This window comes from Adiantum capillus-veneris, chromosome 27, assembly GCF_014529385.1.
Source record: "Adiantum capillus-veneris isolate H3 chromosome 27, ASM1452938v2, whole genome shotgun sequence".
NCBI lineage: Eukaryota > Viridiplantae > Streptophyta > Polypodiopsida > Polypodiales > Pteridaceae > Adiantum > Adiantum capillus-veneris.
In genome coordinates, this window is record NC_140957.1 from 17,595,145 (window position 1) to 17,613,089 (window position 17,945).

At 47.0% G+C, this 17,945-nt stretch overlaps 1 protein-coding gene across 11 annotated transcripts in view; it reads right to left on the reverse strand.

Annotated features, from left to right (window-relative positions):
* Nucleotides 1–17,945, reverse strand: part of LOC147421578 (flowering locus K homology domain-like) — a 53,410-nt gene that overhangs the window by 25,876 nt on the left and 9,589 nt on the right. The gene's annotated exons all lie outside the window — the stretch shown is intronic.

Consider the following 17,945-nt stretch of genomic DNA (forward strand, 5'->3'; position numbering starts at 1 on the left):
ATGCAAAACTTTGGCATGCACGTTTTGGTCATCTGAATTTTGCCAGTTTGCTGCGTTTGCAGAAATCTGATATGGTTGCTTCTTTGCCGCCTCTTGAAGCACTTGTCAAACATGTTTGTGAAGGCTGTATTCTGGGTAAAATGCAGCGTTCTAAGTTTCCAAAGGATGGTTCAGTTAGGGCCACATGCAAGTTGCAACTTGTGCATAGTGATGTTTGTGGGCCCATGCAAACTCCGTCCTTGGGCAATTACCTGTACTTCGTGACTTTCATTGATGATTACTCCAGGCATGCATGGGTATTTCCGCTTAAAGCGAAGTCCGAAGTTTTTATGTGCTTCAAACAATTTTTGGCTATGGCTGAAAATGTCTCAACATGTACTATGGGCACCCTCCGTTCCGATCGAGGGGGGGAGTATATGTCTCATGAATTTAATGCATTTCTGGCTAGTCGTGGGATAAAACACCAATGTACAGTGCCTTATACACCTCAGCAAAATGGTGTTGCTGAGAGGAAAAACAGGTCACTAACGGAAATGGCACGATGTATGGTCAAAAGTCAAGCTTTGCCGCATTCTTTTTGGCTTGAGGCCATCATGTGTGCCACTTATGTACTTAACAGGTGTCCTACGAAAGCTTTGCAGTCTATTACTCCATATGAAGCATGGCATGATAGAAAGCCTTCTATTGAGCACATGCGTGTTTTTGGCTGTTTGGCATATGCTTTGGTGCCACAAGTGCAGCGCAGAAAATTGGATGATAAGGCTGTCAAATGTATTTTTGTTGGTTATAGTGCTGAAAGCAAAGGTTACAGGTTGTATCATCCGCAAACAAAACGTATTCTGGTTTCACGGAATGTAGTGTTTGTGGAAGACTCTGTTCAGCCCTTGCTGTCATGTACTAGAGACAGTAATGTAAGCTCACAGGACATTTATGACACTTTATTGCCTCTTTTCAGTGGTGGAAATACGAATGTAAGTTCCAATGAGGCAAATGTACAGCCTATGGGGGTTTCTGAAAATGTTTTAGAACAGCCTATTACTGATGCAGATGTACATGATGTACTTGATGAGGAAAGGGCTGAAAATGAGCAGGCTAGAGGTATGCCAAAATGGCTGGTGCACACTTTGCGTGACAGTAAATTGGATGCACCTTTATCTAGTCGTACTCGTTCAGGCTCTCGCCATGCATCTTATGCATCAGACTGTTATGCTTTGGCTGTGTCTAGTTTACATGATGTTGAGGAGCCTCTGTCTTTTGATGAAGCACAGAATTCAGAAAATTGGATTGCTGCCATGAAATCAGAATATGATGCACTTATAGAGAATGACACATGGACTTTATGTGATTTGCCTCCTGGCAAAAAGACCATTGGTACGAAGTGGGTTTACAAGTTGAAACGCAAGCCGGATGGTGAGATCGATCACCATAAGGCTCGACTTGTTGCGAAGGGTTATGCACAACAAAAAGGCATAGATTATGAAGAGACTTTTGCTCCCACTTGTCGTATGACTACTGTGCGTTTTCTATGTGCATTGGCAGCTCATTTTGGTTGGGATGTACATCAATCAGACATTGTTACTGCTTTCTTGAATGGTGACATATTTGAGGAAGTTTATGTAACGCAGCCTCGCGGTTTTGTCATAAAAGGACAAGAGGACAAAGTGTGCAAATGTAAGAAGGCTTTGTATGGGTTGAAGCAATCTCCTCGTGCTTGGTATGAGAAAGCTGACACTCATTTGGTTAAACGAGGCTTTCGTAACAGTCCAACAGAAAGCACATTGTATGTAAAGCGTGAGGATGATGTATTTCTCATTGTGGTTCTTTACGTTGATGATTTGCTGATCACTGGACCAAATGAGAGACATATTGCTGAATTTAAGGCTGATTTGAATGCTACTTTCAAGATGAAAGATTTGGGGCTGTTGCATCATTACTTGGGTATACAGTTTAAGCAGTGTGATGGTGGTATTGCCTTGTGTCAGAAAAGTTACATAGAGACATTGCTATGTAAGTTTGGACTTGAGGATTGCAAACCTATTGCCACTCCCATGGAAACAGGTTTGAAATTGAGTCTACATGATGCTGGCAATCCTGCTGACGTCACTCTTTACCAAACTGCTGTTGGCTGCCTCATTTATGTATGCAACACGAGGCCAGATATTCAGTTTGCAGTCTCGCAGGTCAGCAGATTTATGCATAGCCCAGGGTCTAAGCATTGGCAGGCTGTCAAGAGGATTTTCCGCTACCTTAGTGGCACTTTACATCTTGGCTTGTTTTATCCCAAGGGGGGATCATTGCCGCCAGACTTACATGCTTTTTCGGACTCAGATTGGGCTGGTTGTTTTGACACGCGAGTGTCCACAAGTGGTTTTTGTTTCATGCTTGGCAGTTCATGTATATCATGGTTGAGCAAGAAGCAACCTACTGTGGCCACTTCGAGTTGTGAGGCTGAGTACAGGGCAGTCTTCACAGCTACGGTTGAGTGTGTATGGCTCAGACGCCTTATGGCTGACTTGGGTGTTGGACAGGACACTGCCAACACTATCTACACTGACAGTCAGAGCGCATTGGCAGTTGCGAGGAACCCAGTTTTTCATGCTCGCACAAAGCACATTGAGGTGCATTACCACTATGTCAGGGAGAGGCTCTCAGCAGGAGAGATCAGCTTGGCTTATGTGCCAACACAGGACAACCTTGCAGATCTTTTCACAAAGGCATTGTCTCGTGAGAAGCTTGAAGCTTTCCGCAAAGCTTTGGGCTTACTCCCCTTTGTGGACTGATCCTGTCCTCAGGGCATGGCACTTCCCTTTACTCATGTGCCAGCTCTCGTTCACCGCATCACTCCAAGGGGGATTTGTTACCATATACATGTGGTAGTGATGTGTGTGAACACACTAGGACCGCCGGGGCATTTTTTCCCTCTTTAGGAGGTTTTTTCCCCCGTGCATTGTATATACGCCCATCACTCTAGGGCTATCTATCTTTCCATTGCACACTAAGTAACACACTCTCTATTGTGTGCCTTGAGCTTCCTTCGTCTTCTCCAAGCTGTGTGTGTTTCTCTGCAACCCTAGTTCCAACAACTATGTTGTGCGTTACACAGCCGTTGAGGGAAAAGGTTATGACTGAATGCCACTGTCCACCTTTTACGGGTCACTGCGACATTGCTACCACCATGAAAGGGGTAGAGAGATACTTCTTTTGGCCGAGACTCAAGAAAGATGTGGAAGAGTTTGTGCGCAGTTGCTTGGTATGCCAGAAGGTCAAGTTTGACAGGCATAAGGCACAGGGATTGTTACAGCCTTTACCCATACCCACCCACCCCTGGGAAAGTATAGCAATGGATTTCATTTTTGATCTCCCGAGAACACAGAGTGGTCACGATGGTATCTGGACTGTTATTGACAGATTTAGTAAATAGGCTCATTTCATTCCAGTGAAGAAAACAGTCAAGCCGGATCACTTAGCGAGACTGTTTGTGGCCCAGATTTTCAGATTACATGGCATGCCTGAGACGATTGTCTCCGACAGAGACCCCAGATTTACGAGTTTGTTTTGGAAGGCAATTTGGGAGAACATTGGCACGCGGTTACAGTTCTCGTCATCATTCCACCCGCAGACTCTAACAATCCGAGATTGCCAATTCAGTGGTTCTAGATTTATTGAAGTCTTATATCTCAGATCAAAAGACTCAATGGGAAAGATATTTACCTTTGGTGAAATTTGCCTACAATAACACGATACACTCGTCGACAGGGAAGGCGCCATTTGAGATTGTTGAAGGTGCTGCGAAGGTTCCACCCTTCCTGAGCACGAAAGATAAGATCTTTGAAGCGGATGAATATACGCGAGATCTGGATACGGCTTTTGCGAAGGTTCGCGAGACTTTGCAGAAGTCTCAAGAACGACAGAAAAAGGCAGCGGATCGCCATCGTCGCGACATGAAATTGAAGGAGGATGATTGGCTGCTCTTACATTTTGAGAGGGCACGCCTACGAAAGAAAAAGGGAAAGGAGAGGCTTTTTCCAAAGCTTAGTATGCGATACTACGGCCCTTTCCAGATTACTCAAAAGATAAATGATGTCTCCTTCCGATTGAAACTGCCAGATACTTGGAGGATTCACAATGCATTTCATGTGAGTCTCTTGAAACCTTTTAAAGGTGATGTGCCTGATGATGGGGAGCCTGACGAGCAACCCGAAGTGGAAGAAAACGAGGAGATCCTTATTCCTGAACAGATTTTGGCACATAAGGATATGAAGAATAAGGGTAAAGTCAGAAGGCGGTTCTTGGTTAAGTTCAAGAATTATCCTGCACTTGATGCGAAGTGGATGGAGGAGGAGGACCTAGCAGATACTCCTCAGATTGTGAAACTTTACCTCGATGCTTTTGGTTTAGCATAGTCTACTCCAAATGGAACCGAGAATTCAGCTTGGCCGGAGATCTGGTGCAGTGGGATGCACAAGAGGGGAGTCACTCCACTCCTTTGTCAACAGATGCCTTGATTTAGATACTAGAGTCACTGATGTCTCTTTGAGCTTCAGGGATACTGAGAGCTGACAATATTCTGCTGTATGACTTTATGAAATGGAATTCTTGATAATGATACTGATTTGTTCTTGACTTCTTTTGAGTGCAGGAACTGATAGCCGAAATGACTGCAGCATTTTGGTCTGATTGATCTCGAATAGACATGGTTGAAATAGGGGTTAGTCAATCGGACATTGATGAGGTCCCGATTGGACCTAGATGTGATTGCTAGCTACATTGCCGATAAATCGGGCTCTAAGATCCAAATGAATGTTGAATGTCATGTGATGTCTGGTGATGTCCTGTGATGTCGGGTGATGTGACTGTCGATTTCGTACATGTGCTAGATGTGTGTTCCTAGTACGTAGGTACTAACAATTAGTGTCTGTTAAGACGGTTTATGGCTTTTGTCGGTTTTGCAAGCGTAATCGCAGTCGATTACAATGCTTTCAAAAGAGGGGTATGTCACAAAGTGATGACGTGGCTACGGAGAAACCCTAATTTCAGGCTGAGAACCTAAAATCCCTGCAAACCCTAAAATCTGCCAAAAACCCTAATTTCTGCTGAAACCCTAATTTCTGACAGAAAACCCTAATTTCTGCCTGGGTGCCACGTGGCAGTAGGAGCACAGTACAGATTTCCAGAATTTGCGCCGCAAATTGCGCTGACAGCTTTTGGGCGTTGCTTTTTGGACTCCACGCCATGTGAGAGAGAGAGAGCTTGCTTTTTATTATAAAAAAAAAAGAAAAGACTCTCTAAGAGAGAGAGAGAGAACTAATGCTTTTTATTTTAAGAGCTTTTGGGGGCTCTGCTTTTGGGCATCCCTTGTACTTTTAAATACGTGGAGAGGGCTTCACTTCTCAGAGCATCTGGACGCAGAGTCTGAGAGTGAAACCCTAGCCACACTCTTGTACTTTGATCTGATTAATATAAAAAGAAATACCGAAAGGGGAGCCAGTCTTTGGGGCCAATATCTCTAGGCACGGAACTCCGCCGGGCCAGTGCAAATCTATTGTGATCTGTGAATTGTTTTGAAGTGGTTATTTGGTGCTGTCGCGATTGATTCTTGACTTGGAGTGTCCAAGTCTGTTACACATTGTACCACTTTGTGCAATCAATAAGTAGACCACTCTCGCCGACGAGAGTGGGGCCTTCTGAGGAGGGTTTTAGTCTCTGGTGTCGTATCTCTCTTCTCTCTCTATCTCTCAGTCTCATACACTTGCACGCACATTGTCCATTCACTTTGTTCGTGATCATAGCACTTTCCATTAAGAACGGAAGGCTCTCCCTTCCATAAGAACTAAAAGGAACCTTGAGCAAAGCGCAAACAATCATTCCGCTGCACCTAACAGTAACCTTGCGGCCTTGTCCATAACACAAGCTAAAGTGCGTGGGGTCTCCAAGACCGTCCCAAACATGGAACCAATCTTGGAGAGTAGGGGGAGGTACTGTTACACGCTTGGACACTCCAAGCAAGAAATCAATAGCAACACACGAACAGAAACTCCAAAATCACCGAACTTGACGAGAGAGAGAGAGAGAGAGAGAGAGAGAGAGAGAGAGAGAGAGAGAGAGAGAGAGAGAGAGAGAGAGAGAGAGAGAGAGTCGACATGGCACGACAAAGTTCCGCGTGGCAGAGTTCCGCGTCCGAACTAGCTCCGAAGATTGGTGCCCCTTTCGGTATTTCTTTATTATTATGAGTCACAACAATACAACTGCCGAGGTCCTCCGCTCTCAAACTCTACGTCCAGATGCTCTGCAGAGAGAGGCCCTAAGGGCTCTTATAAACAGTACAAGGGTTGCCCAAAAGCGGAGCCCCAAAAGCACTAAAACCCCAAAGCATCTGCTTCCAAACGCTAGAGCCAAATACTCCAAAATCTGCTAGCGCAAATCACGGAAATCCGTACAACCTGCCATGTGGCACTCAACCAACGCAAAACTTGGAAAATCCGTACAGACGTGCCACATTAGTGTCCGTACATTTTGCCACGTCAACATGTCAACATCATTTACAGGAATCAGCCTCAGAGTTCTAGCTTTCGGTTTTTAGGATTTTAGGCGCTTCAGCCGATGCTTTGTGGATTTAGAACTGTCTATGTTCTTCGGGTTCCGTTTCTCTTGTCCACTGCCATTTCTCTTCCAGTTGGACATGCCACGTCATCACTTTGTGACATTCCCCCCTCTTGAAACAATTGTAATCGCCCTCGATTACGCATGCAAAAACAGCCAAAGGACAGAAACTTTCTTCAGTAGACACGAGTCTATGTACCCAAGTACCAGACTTCACCAATCCAGCACTTCTACAAAAACATTAGTCACTAATCACATCACATTTCTATTGAGGGCCCATTCAGCAATCACATCCAGACCGCGTTGATCACATGTCTTGATCTGCTAAATCTTGTTATCAGATCCATATCCTTTCTTTTCACATTTTGATCAAGCAAACCATGCCCATGACCATCCCCACAAGACAGTACATCCATGCAATCCACTTAGTTCACACTGAACACTTGTGTTTCAATCATTCAATCTAGCCATCTCATTCCATCCAGAACTCTTGATGCACCTAGATCATTGTGCGACCATCTCATCCTTCCGGAACTCTTGATGGACTCCTAACAATATCCAATCATCTCATCCAGATAGACATCTTGATGCACTAGAACTTCATTCAATTCACATTCCCTTAGCCATCACATCCAAATCTCATTAATCTCTAACCAATTTTTAGATGCACTAAGTTCAAATTATTCATCAAACAAAATGTTGTAGACATTTCATCTTTCTCTACATGTCTCTAACAATACACACATTAAAGAGCACATGTTTTCACTTCAATCAAGGAAATTTTCAATTCAGTGCACATACATTTATAAAGTCATTCCGCAAAATATTGTCAGCCACTCAGTATCCCTAACGTCTCTGACAAAGGAGTGGAGTAGCTCCCCTATTGTGCAATCCGCATTGCACCAAATTCAACCTGCTAATCCATCCGTAACTTTTGGCATAGACATTGCTAATGGCCCAAAAGCTTCAAGGTATAGCTCTCTCTGAAGAGAATTTCCGACGTTCTCCTCCTCCATCCACTTTGCATCGAGGGCCCAAAAAGTACCCTTGACCAAATTATTTGGTGGACCTAGCTTACCTTTCTATTCTTTTTTTGTGCCCTGTGACCTGTTGGTAGCCCTGTTGGCCTCCGTGTCCTTGGCACCTCAATCTAGATCTGTGGAATTCTCTGATCTACCAACTGATTTCCTTTGCTTTCTTTCCTTGTGCCCTGGGACCTGTGGGTAGCCTCGTTGGCCTTCCCTATCCACTAGCACGTCTGTCTCAATTGTCGAAACCCTGAGACGCTCTATCATCCAATCCTCTTTCTTTTCCAGAATCCTCTGATGAACTTCCATCTAGTTCCTTTATTCTGTCGGAACCTTTGCATGATCTACCATCTAATTCCCTTACTGCTCTGGAATCCTATGATGAGCTTTCATCCGGTTCCTCTGATTCATTCTCTCATCACTGGAAGCTTGCTGAGGTGAATATTGCCCTCTTCATAGGATAAAGTCAATGAGCCGGCATGCATTCCAAATATTTGCTTAGCCTGTCCCACAAGTCTCTGAATAGAGTCAAACTTCTGTTTTAGACAATACTATCGAATCTGTTTCGCAAACCACAACAAAAGCGCTCAATCTGGTCCCTCAAAGTAATCTTCCAAAACGAGGACACTAGCAAATAAGTATCCCAAAACCTCCGGCTGTAGTCATCCAACATGTCTCTCTTAGTCATCCTCAGATGATGCTATGCTGTGATGACATCGTCTTCATATTCATCTGATATCCAAGCTGACGTAAAAATCTCTTGACTTTTACCCACGTCATAGGTGCTTCTCTGCATAACAACAGAGTAGACCACCATGTCTGTGCATTTCCTTCCAAGTATGCTGCCCTTCACACCTTGGAGCGTTCCGAAAACCGACCTCCCGAGATGGCGACGTCAAACTGCTATATAAACTCAAGGGCTCGATGGGCATCCTGGTAACCTGAAAACATGTCAAACCTGACAACCTAAGCCCCTTCCTTGAATTCCTTGGTCTTCTTGCTCATCTGTTTTATGTCAGAAGAGAACCGGCTCTCCTTCTCTAAACTGCTAGATGGCCTCCCATGCCTCCTAGACTTTTTCAAAAATCTGCTTTTATTGCTTTTTCTCCGCTTCCGCTTCTTCCGCCTTTTCTCATCCTCACTGGAACTATAGGACGACGAACTGTCGGAATTCTTTGAAAACAAATAAAAATTAGGGTCATCCTCGAAACAAGCACGCTTCTTCGATGTGTCGTGCTCTCTACAGTGGGTGCTCCTCAATGCAATGTGCGTAGAATTTCACTCCAATAGAACAAAAACACTGAAAACGATGAACAAGAGAGCAAACATAGCGACTCTACAGTAGAACCTGAACAGCATGGGACTCGACTAACTGAAATGAACCAATACAGACTCTGGCATGGCAGCACACTCAGCTCCAAGCCCATAACTCAAGGGTACAATGGGGGTGTCGAGGCTCAAATATGTAGGGATGGTGTAGACGTGTTGTGCATCGACTCAAGGTCGCTAGACTCAAGACGCTCGACCATACAGAGTAGATGATGATAGTGTATCCTACGACTCGCACCAACCACACATATCTATCTTCTAAAGAGCCACCAATGGTTGGCGGATATCCCAATCCAGCTAAGCCTATCTCTTAACTGAGGTGGTGGTGATCTGGCCACGGTGTCCACTGGACCACCATCCGTAACACTTGCCACGTGTCACTGCCCAGGTGAGAGTCCGTCCAGTGTGAACTCCTGACCAACTGTAACTAACTGTCGTCCTATGCCTGTGACACTCTACCCCTGCTACAGGTTGCCCGCCACAAGACCACTCACCATCCCGGTGAGAGAGAACACGGAAACGAGAGAGAACAATGAAACGCAGGACAATGCAGCCCAATCTGCCTGACGAAGTTGAGATGAGGGGAAGATATTGAGTGTCGCGAACGAAGGAATCACTGGTAAAGTGTAGATATTTGCAGAAGACATTGAAGAGATTAGGGTAGCCCTGTCACAATGACATAGGCGGTACATAGCCTCTATGGCCTCCACACTTGGAGGTGGCTCATTGGGCTCAATTACTGTGGAAACATTGGAAGAGGGTGTATCCTCACGCAAAGATTGAATAGAGACTCCATAACAAGGCATAGACTTGGTAGCTTCCAACGTCTCCAGAAGATCTTCGTCTGACCCGTCAGGTGGAGTAGGCTGTTCCAATTGAGGGTTGGTTTCCAATGACAAAGAACTATGTTGCACTATGGAATCCATGCCTCCTCCTAGGAAAATGCCTTGCATTGGGGAGCCAGGAATATGTATCCACATAGCGTCGTTTCCCCAATCATGAAGTGCTTTAGTGTGCCGCAGCCATAATCTACCGATGAGCAAAGGAAATCCTCCCTCAACCTGTGGAAGACGAACCACAACAAAATCGAAGCTAAAGGTGAAGTCTTGTACCTGCAGAGGCACCTTGTTCACTATGCCCACTGGTAGACTGCCCTCTGGTTGGCCAATGTAACTCTGAAGGGAGTAGGGCAGGTAGGCTGTAGACCTAAAGCCAACATAGTGAACTCGAGCATCAGGTTAATGCCAGATCCACCATCCACTATCACTCCTGAGAATTGCCGCCCAAGACGGACACAATGAGACGAGGGCTTCTATAATTAGTGAGGGGAGCAGCGGGATGGGATATCATATAGGACTCTAATGGTTGCACTAAGAGGTGCCCGCCAGTAGGACCTGCTCCGGGGTAAAGTGACTGAAAAGGGTGTCACTTCAAAAACTGGAATGTAGCCGCAACATGTCATAGAGTGACGGTTGTTGAAAGATGTTCTTCGAGATTGTTTTTGCTGTAATCTTTTCTTTTTCTACCAGTGGTTTCCCTCATACCTTGATCTGCTGTAGATCTATAATTGCTGCCAAGAAAGCTTCATCAATATCGGAGAGCAAAGATTTGGATCCTTGCTTGGCACTAGGGGATGGCTTGTCAACAATTGAAAGCGGGGTATCCACTGGTGGGAGAATGTGTGGGGGAGTTGAACTTGCTGGAATGCTCAGACCGAGAGCGGCCCTCTGGGCCCGAGTGAGGACACCCGTTGGCTCCTCTACCAACTGTACCTTGTCTTGAGAGGCAACCACATGGGCAGAAGGTGGCGACTAAGGGATGGTGCTAACTACTATCAGATTGATCTCGGGAAAGGTAAACTCATTTTGGCTTTGACTTGGGCTCAAAGACGTGGATGCACCAAGTTTGGGGCAATCCTTACTGTCGTGATCTTTCACTTCAAGGAAATGACGGCAGGGAGGGGACCCTTCGGCAAGGGGCATTTTCTTTGGTAATGTCCATATTCCCCGCATCTGTAGCACAAAATGGGCCGATTCAATGGGTGAGTCGAAGGGCGAGGTGGTCCTTGCTCTGGGTGCATGGAGATGGAGGTGGATGCGTAGAAGCTTTGAAGGGATGAGGGAGCATGCGCAAGATAAAAGCTCTGAGAGGGAAAAGTGCTCTGCATACCTTGCATAGGAGGGGTTGTCTGCAAAGGTGGCATGTGGTTTGGATGGCCATAGGGGGAAACCATGTTGGTTGGCCCTTGTTGAAGAGTAGGACCAAGACTTTGCTGTATTTGTCGCAATCCATTGAGGTAGTAGCAATCCTTCTCCTCATGTCCAGACTTTTCACAGAAGTGGCAATAAGGCCGAAGGGGACATTCATGTGGAAGGTGCCCTGGCGAGCAACATGAGCTACATCAAACCACAGCCTTAGACTCCTGCTGAGTCCGGAGCTCTTCTAGCTCGCGCTTGATCTGGTCCAAAGCCTCTTGATAAGAAGGCTTCTCCTGTCTAAGAGAGAATGATCTCTCCTCTTGAAGGGCTCGTTGTAACTTCAGGGCTTCAAGTTCCTTGCGTAAAGAAGTTAAAGGATCAGAAGAACTTTCCAAAAAGACTGAGGCGGTCTCTACATAAGGGGAGTCGGTGAACAGCTTCCTAGCTCCTTCTATCCTAGTAGCAACAGCGACAAACTCCTCCAGAGTGGCGTCAGGTCGGAGACTCTCTCAGAGTTTTTGCTAAGAAGTTTTGGGAAGAGCCTTCTCCACCCACTTCTTAACCATAAAGTCACCTGGTTACTGAGCAAGCTTAGCCACCAACGACTTTGTTCTGATCATGAGTTCTGCGAAAGTCTCATTTGGCTAGAGCATCAGGTTGGCTAACTCATCCAGAACCTTCTCCTCGAAGTCCCCTGGCCTGAAAGCTTCACAGAATTGTCGTCATAATATGGCCCAAGTCGTAAAGTGGTTCTCTGCAAACTGACTGTACCATTTGTCTGCGAAGCCATGCAAGGTGGACAGGAAGAGTACTAGGTATGCGTCTTCTCTGTTGAGGCCACAACCCCCACAGAGGGATTTCCAGCATGGTCGTCAGCATCCTCTGTGGAGAGGCTTTTGAAAGTCAAAAACTTGATGGTCACCTTAGCCACAACGCTTGTGAGCTCCTCCATGGCCGTCTGCGCAGGAGCCTGTTGCTCAAGACCTTGCTGTGACATAGTGGGCAAGAACTTTATTGGGGAAGGTGACCGGGGAGGTGTAGAACTCGTTGAGGGAATGGAGGTAGCCGCGTGGGAAGGTAGGGGTAATGGGATTGGTGGACTTCTACTTGGTACGAAGGGTTGACGCTTTCTGTGGTAGTACTTCAGAGGACTTAGTAGTGGGCTTTGTCACTCTTTTGACCGCCTTGTATGTGTCATGCAATAACCAGAAGCCCACCCAAGCTTTGGGCATGAAGACCTTTAACTTACTGAACACTGGTCTAGACTCCACTAGACCAGGCCGACTGACTAGACCACATGGCTAGACCTAGACGAGAGACGACTAGACCAGGACGAGAGACGACTAGACAAGCGAGGACTAAGCAGGTCGAGAGGAAACTAGGCCCAAACCAGACTAGTACAAGAGAGCTTAAACGAGGTGTCTCCTCGACTCGGCTTCCGACGGAGTGAGACTTCAGTTGAGGTCCCACTGAGCGTGCCCAAAATGAGAGCACCTCTAGTGGAGATAAGGTGTCATGCTCTCTGCAGTGGGTGCTCCTCAGTGCAATGTGCCTGAAATCTCACTCCAACAGAACGAAAACACTGAAAACGATGAACAACAGAGCAAACACAGCGACTCAACAGTAGAACCTGAACAGCATTGGACTCGACTAACTGAAATAAACCAGTACAGACTCTGGCATGACAGCACCCTCAGCTCCACACCCAGAACTCACAAGTACAATGGGGGTGTCGAGGCTCAAATGTGCAGGGATAGTGCAGACGTGTTGTGCACCAAGTCAAGGTCGCTAGACTCAAGACACTCAACCATACAAAGTAGATAATGATAGACAACCTCCGTTCATGCGGGCAACACTCAAAAGGCGAAGGAATGGTCGTGGTGGGATGAAGTGACCTCGGAGGGCACCTTGTCGGCGGCGGGAGGTTCTCGTGCATGGGGATGCAAGCTATGCTCTTACACGCGGAAATGGGGGCATGACAAAGTGAGGGCACACTTTCTTCGAGTGCCGGGACATGAGGTGAAATTTTGTGCCAACATAACCATCGAGAAGAGGAAGGAGCTCGAGGAAAAGGATCGGCAATTCAACCATAAAGCCAAGCCGGCACGCAAAGGTATTGATCCAAAGACCCTCATTTTCCCTTCTTCCTCTCTACCCGGTGTAGGTGTTGGTGCATCTTCAAAAGGTCCAATTCGTCGCCAAAAGACCCTTGCCACCTCTTGGGACCCAAAGAAGAAGGAAGAGGTGGATGCGGCAGTGGCCCGATTCTTCTATCACGACCATATCCCATTTGTCGCAATGAGGTATGTTCATTGTTTTATGATTCATCGATCTTCTCTCTCATTTCTTCCGTTATCGTCGTTTCCACTTTTTTGATACTAACCTCTTCTATGTTTGATCGAAATAGGTCGGAGTATTGGAAAGTCATGGTGCAACGGATAGGAGAGTATGGCACCGGCTATGTGCCGCCATCTTCAGAGGCTCTCCGAACCACCTTGCTCGATCGAGAGAAGGCTATCGTGGAGCAAGCAACCCTCAACATTCAGTGTCTTTGGGAAAAACATGGCGTTTCCCTCATTGCTGACGGGTGGAGCGATACAAGGAAGAGATCTATCCATGGTCTCGTCGCATACTCCAGTGGAGAGATGTACTTTGTGCACTCTCATGATGCCACTAAGAGTGGCAAGTCCGCCGATGTCCTCTCTGCAAAGTGGACAGCGGCCATAGAAACCATCGGTGAGCAACACGTGGTGGCCTTTGTCACAGATGGGGAGGCATCAAACAGGGCAGCAGCAGCTATCATAGAGGGCCACTATCCGCATGTGACAGTGTGCTTTTGCATGGCACACTGCTTGAACAACCTTCTAAAAGACATCGGCAAGCTAGACTGGATTGCTCCAGTCATTGCTGATGCAGTGAAGATGGTTACTTTCATCAACAATCACAACTTGGTTCGGAGTGAGTACCTCAAGAGGTCGGGCGGCAAAGTGCTTCTAAAGTATTCAGATACCCGCTTCGCATTCAACTTTCTTCTTGTACGCAAGCTGTCCGAATGTCAAAATGCGGTCCGACAGGTCTTCATCAGTGATGAGTTCACCACCTCCCCCTATGCAAAGACAGTTGCAGGGATTTTGTGCAAGGATAAGGCAGAGGATCTTGAGTTTGGAAGGAGCTCAAGAGTCTAGATGCACAGGTAAAACCGGTGGTTCATTTGCTTCGAGTTCTGGATGGCATGGATCCTTGCATTGGCAAGATTTATGAGGCAATGGACCGCATGATTGAGCAGCTTGCACAGCTTGAGCCGAACGCAGAGCGATATGAGGAGATCCATGCGCTTTGCAGCTCGAGCAGGAATTCATATGCCTTTCCTTTACACGGGGCAGCGTACATGGTGGATCCAGAGTTCCAAGGTGCAGGGCAAGAGACAGATAGGGAAGTCATGAACCAATTTACAGAGATCTTAAACAAGATGGTTCTAGACAGAGATGGGCGACGCATTGTCAGAGATCAGCTGAGACAGTACAGAGAGATGCGGGGGTCATTTGGCAGTCCAGATGCTCAGATTGATCGCAGGAAAATAGTTTCAGTGCTGTGGTGGGAGGACTATGGCTATGATGGCCCTGAGCTTCAGAGATTGGCGATCCGTATTCTCAGCCAATCAGTTAGTACCTCATGCTTGGAGCAATTGTGGAGTACCTTTAGCCACATTGCTTCCAAGAAGAGAAATCGGCTTGGAGTGGAGAAGGCTAATGATCTTGTCTTCGTCAGCGCAAATTTGAAAATGCTTTGCAAGAGTACAGACAAACAGACAGATCCTTTTACACAGTGGGAGATGGAGCAAGAGGCTTCTCAGGCGGGTGGAGATGCACATCCACCAACACCAGGTACTTCATCTGTGGCTAAGATCGAGCCGGACCTAGACCTCGATGATGAGGAATGGGAGGATGTGCATGATTTACAACCGGCTACTACGGATTGGGAGGCCTCTCAGGCTAGTGGCTCTTGAGTCTTGAGTCTTTGCCATTTATCCACCTTTTTGTATGGCTGCTTGAGCCTTGCCCTCTTTGCCATTTGTAGCTACTAGCATCTTTATGGTATTTGTCACCTTCAGTCTTTTGGTATTGTGGTCACTGAAGTCTGGTTTGAACTTTGCCCCCCTTTGGTTTTTTTGTAGCACCTTGGCCGCTGGCGGCCCTTGAGGCTTGTTACTATGTTGGCCATAATTAATTCCAAAGTGTTATCTCTAACTACTACTCTTGCAATTATTTGAGAGCATTGTGTTTGCCCATTGTTGTTCATCTGGCTATGTACTCTCGGCGCCTCACATCCCAATCAAGTCATAATAAGGTTAAATGGTCTTCGAATCGTGTTTTTTGTGGGTATTAGAGTCAAAGGACTCTAATACTACTTGTATTCAAACACATAACGCTAAAAACAATAATATTTGGGTGTTTTTTTAGCCTGCCGTTCCGCGCCGTTCCCGTTCCGGGCCCATTCCCGTTCCCCCGTTCCGCAGGGAGGCCCGTCGCCGTTCCCGTTCCGCGTTCCGGGTAACTCTGAGTGTATCCTACGAATCGCACCAACCACACATATGTATCTCCTAAAGAGCTACCAGCGGCTAGCAGATATCCCAATCCAGCTAAGCCTATCTCCTAACTGAGATGGTGGTGATCTAGCCACGGTGTCCACTTGACCACCATCCGTAACACTTGCCACATGTCACTGCCCAGGCGAGAGTCCGTCCAGTGTGAACTCCTGACCAACTGTAACTAGCTGCCGTCCTATGCCAGTGACACTGTAGCCCTGCTACATCGATCTGCTTGCCACCTCGAAAGTCGACTTCCGGCCCAAATAACCGGAGAAATCTGCCAATTTTCTCGCTTTCGAGAGTGCTTCAAGCCTTCCATTATCTGGTGTATCTTCTTTTTGAGAGCCCTGTCTAGCTCTTTCTGCGAGTACAATTTCCATTTTTTTGCACTCGGCTTGTCTCTCGGCTTCCTTCCCAACTTGAAAGGAGAATCAATGGCCTCTCGCCATCTCGAGTGAATCTCATCCATCGGGTAAGAATTCAAATGATTCACATATTTCTGGTTTTGAGAGTACTTCATCTATCTCTTACACACTTGTCAACATGCAATTGGCGTTTCTACTCCGCTCTGGCAAAGTTCCCCACTGCAAATTTGCCTAAATCTTTGTTGTTTTCTTCGGTTCCCGCACCTGGTTTGGCAAAGTTCCCCGCGGAGGGGTGTTGTTTTCGCCATATCCTCCGCGAGAACGCATGTGTTTTGGATTGGATCCTTTGTAGAAAAAAGAATCTTTCTAAGCTCTAATACCACTGTTACAGGCTTGGACACTCCAGGCGAGAAATCAATAGCAACACACAAACAGAAACTCCAAAATCACTGAACTTGACTACAGAGAGAGAGAGAGTCGACACGGCACGACAAAGTTCCATGCCTAGACATAGTAGCCCCAAAGACTAGTGCCCCTTCCGGAATTTCTTTATTAGTATGAGTCGCAACAGTTAACTCCCGAGGGTCCTCTGCTCTCAAACTTTGCGTCTAGATACTCTACAGAGCGAGGCCCTAAGGACTCTTAAAGAGTACAAGGGTTGCCCAAAAGCAGAGCCCCAAAAGCACTAAACCCCAAAAGCATCTGCTCCCAAAAGCTAGCACAAAACCCCAAAATCTGCCAGGGCAAATCACGGAAACCCGTACAGCCTGCCATGTGGCATAGCCAGCACAAAACATGGAAAATCCATACAACCCTGCGTCCCTACGTTTAGCCACGTTAGCATGTCAGCGCCATTAAGGGAAATCAGCCTCAGAGTTTCACCTTTCAGTTTTTAGGATTTTAGGGCCCTCGGTTGGTGCTTTGTGGGTTCAGAACTTCCTCTGTTCTTCAGGTTCTGTTTCCCTTGTCCACTTGGCCATTCCTCTTCCAATTGGGCATGCCATGTCATCACTTTGTGACACGTACTCCCACCTCAAGCATGGGAGCAAACTGAGATAGGAAGGTCTGCCTCCTTCTCCAGCACATCTAAAGTCAGGTCGAAGCCGTGGTGCCATTGTCGAAAGTAAGCTAGAGCCGCCCAAATGTTGAGCGGGCTCGTCAAGATCACTTTGGCTGCCATTTCTGAAAACTCGAACTGTATTTGATAATAACCTCTCCCGAGAATCTCCACATCAATGATCTTGTCCACTTTGGTGAGGAGTGGGCCTAGAGTAGGTCCCGAACCTCGCCTCTGTTGGGCTGTGCGCCAGCGATCTTGTAGATGACCGAGGTGTCTTGAAGTTGTTCCACCTCGGCCATCAAGCTCGCTTTCTCTTCTGGCAAAAGAGCAAGTTGAAGGGTCGGCTCCACGGTGTCGGACGAGGGGTCTTCAATACAGTCCCTCTGAGGTGAAGCATGGGCCGCCATTCTCTGTCTGCTATTGAGGAAGAAGGCGAGGACGACGCGGCAAGCTGCCAATAGACTGAAAACAGCCCACGGGGAGCTCGAAGAGGACGGGGCTGCGAGGCGGGGTGGGGGCAAGTCGAAGCAAGGTGCGAGGTGGGCGGATTGCGCGAGGAGGAGGGAAGGGGGTGGGGAGAGGCTGCGGGAGGGGGAAATGGAGGGGAAGGTCACGGGGAAGGGTGCGCGATGGCGAGGGTCAGCAGCAGTGAGCGCACGTCTGATGTTCACTATTACACCATTTGACACTTTATTTCCGTTGTACCATGCTATGCCTGAGTGAGGTTTCATGCACACTGCACCAAGGGATACCCACCAGAGAGCACATAGCATGGAG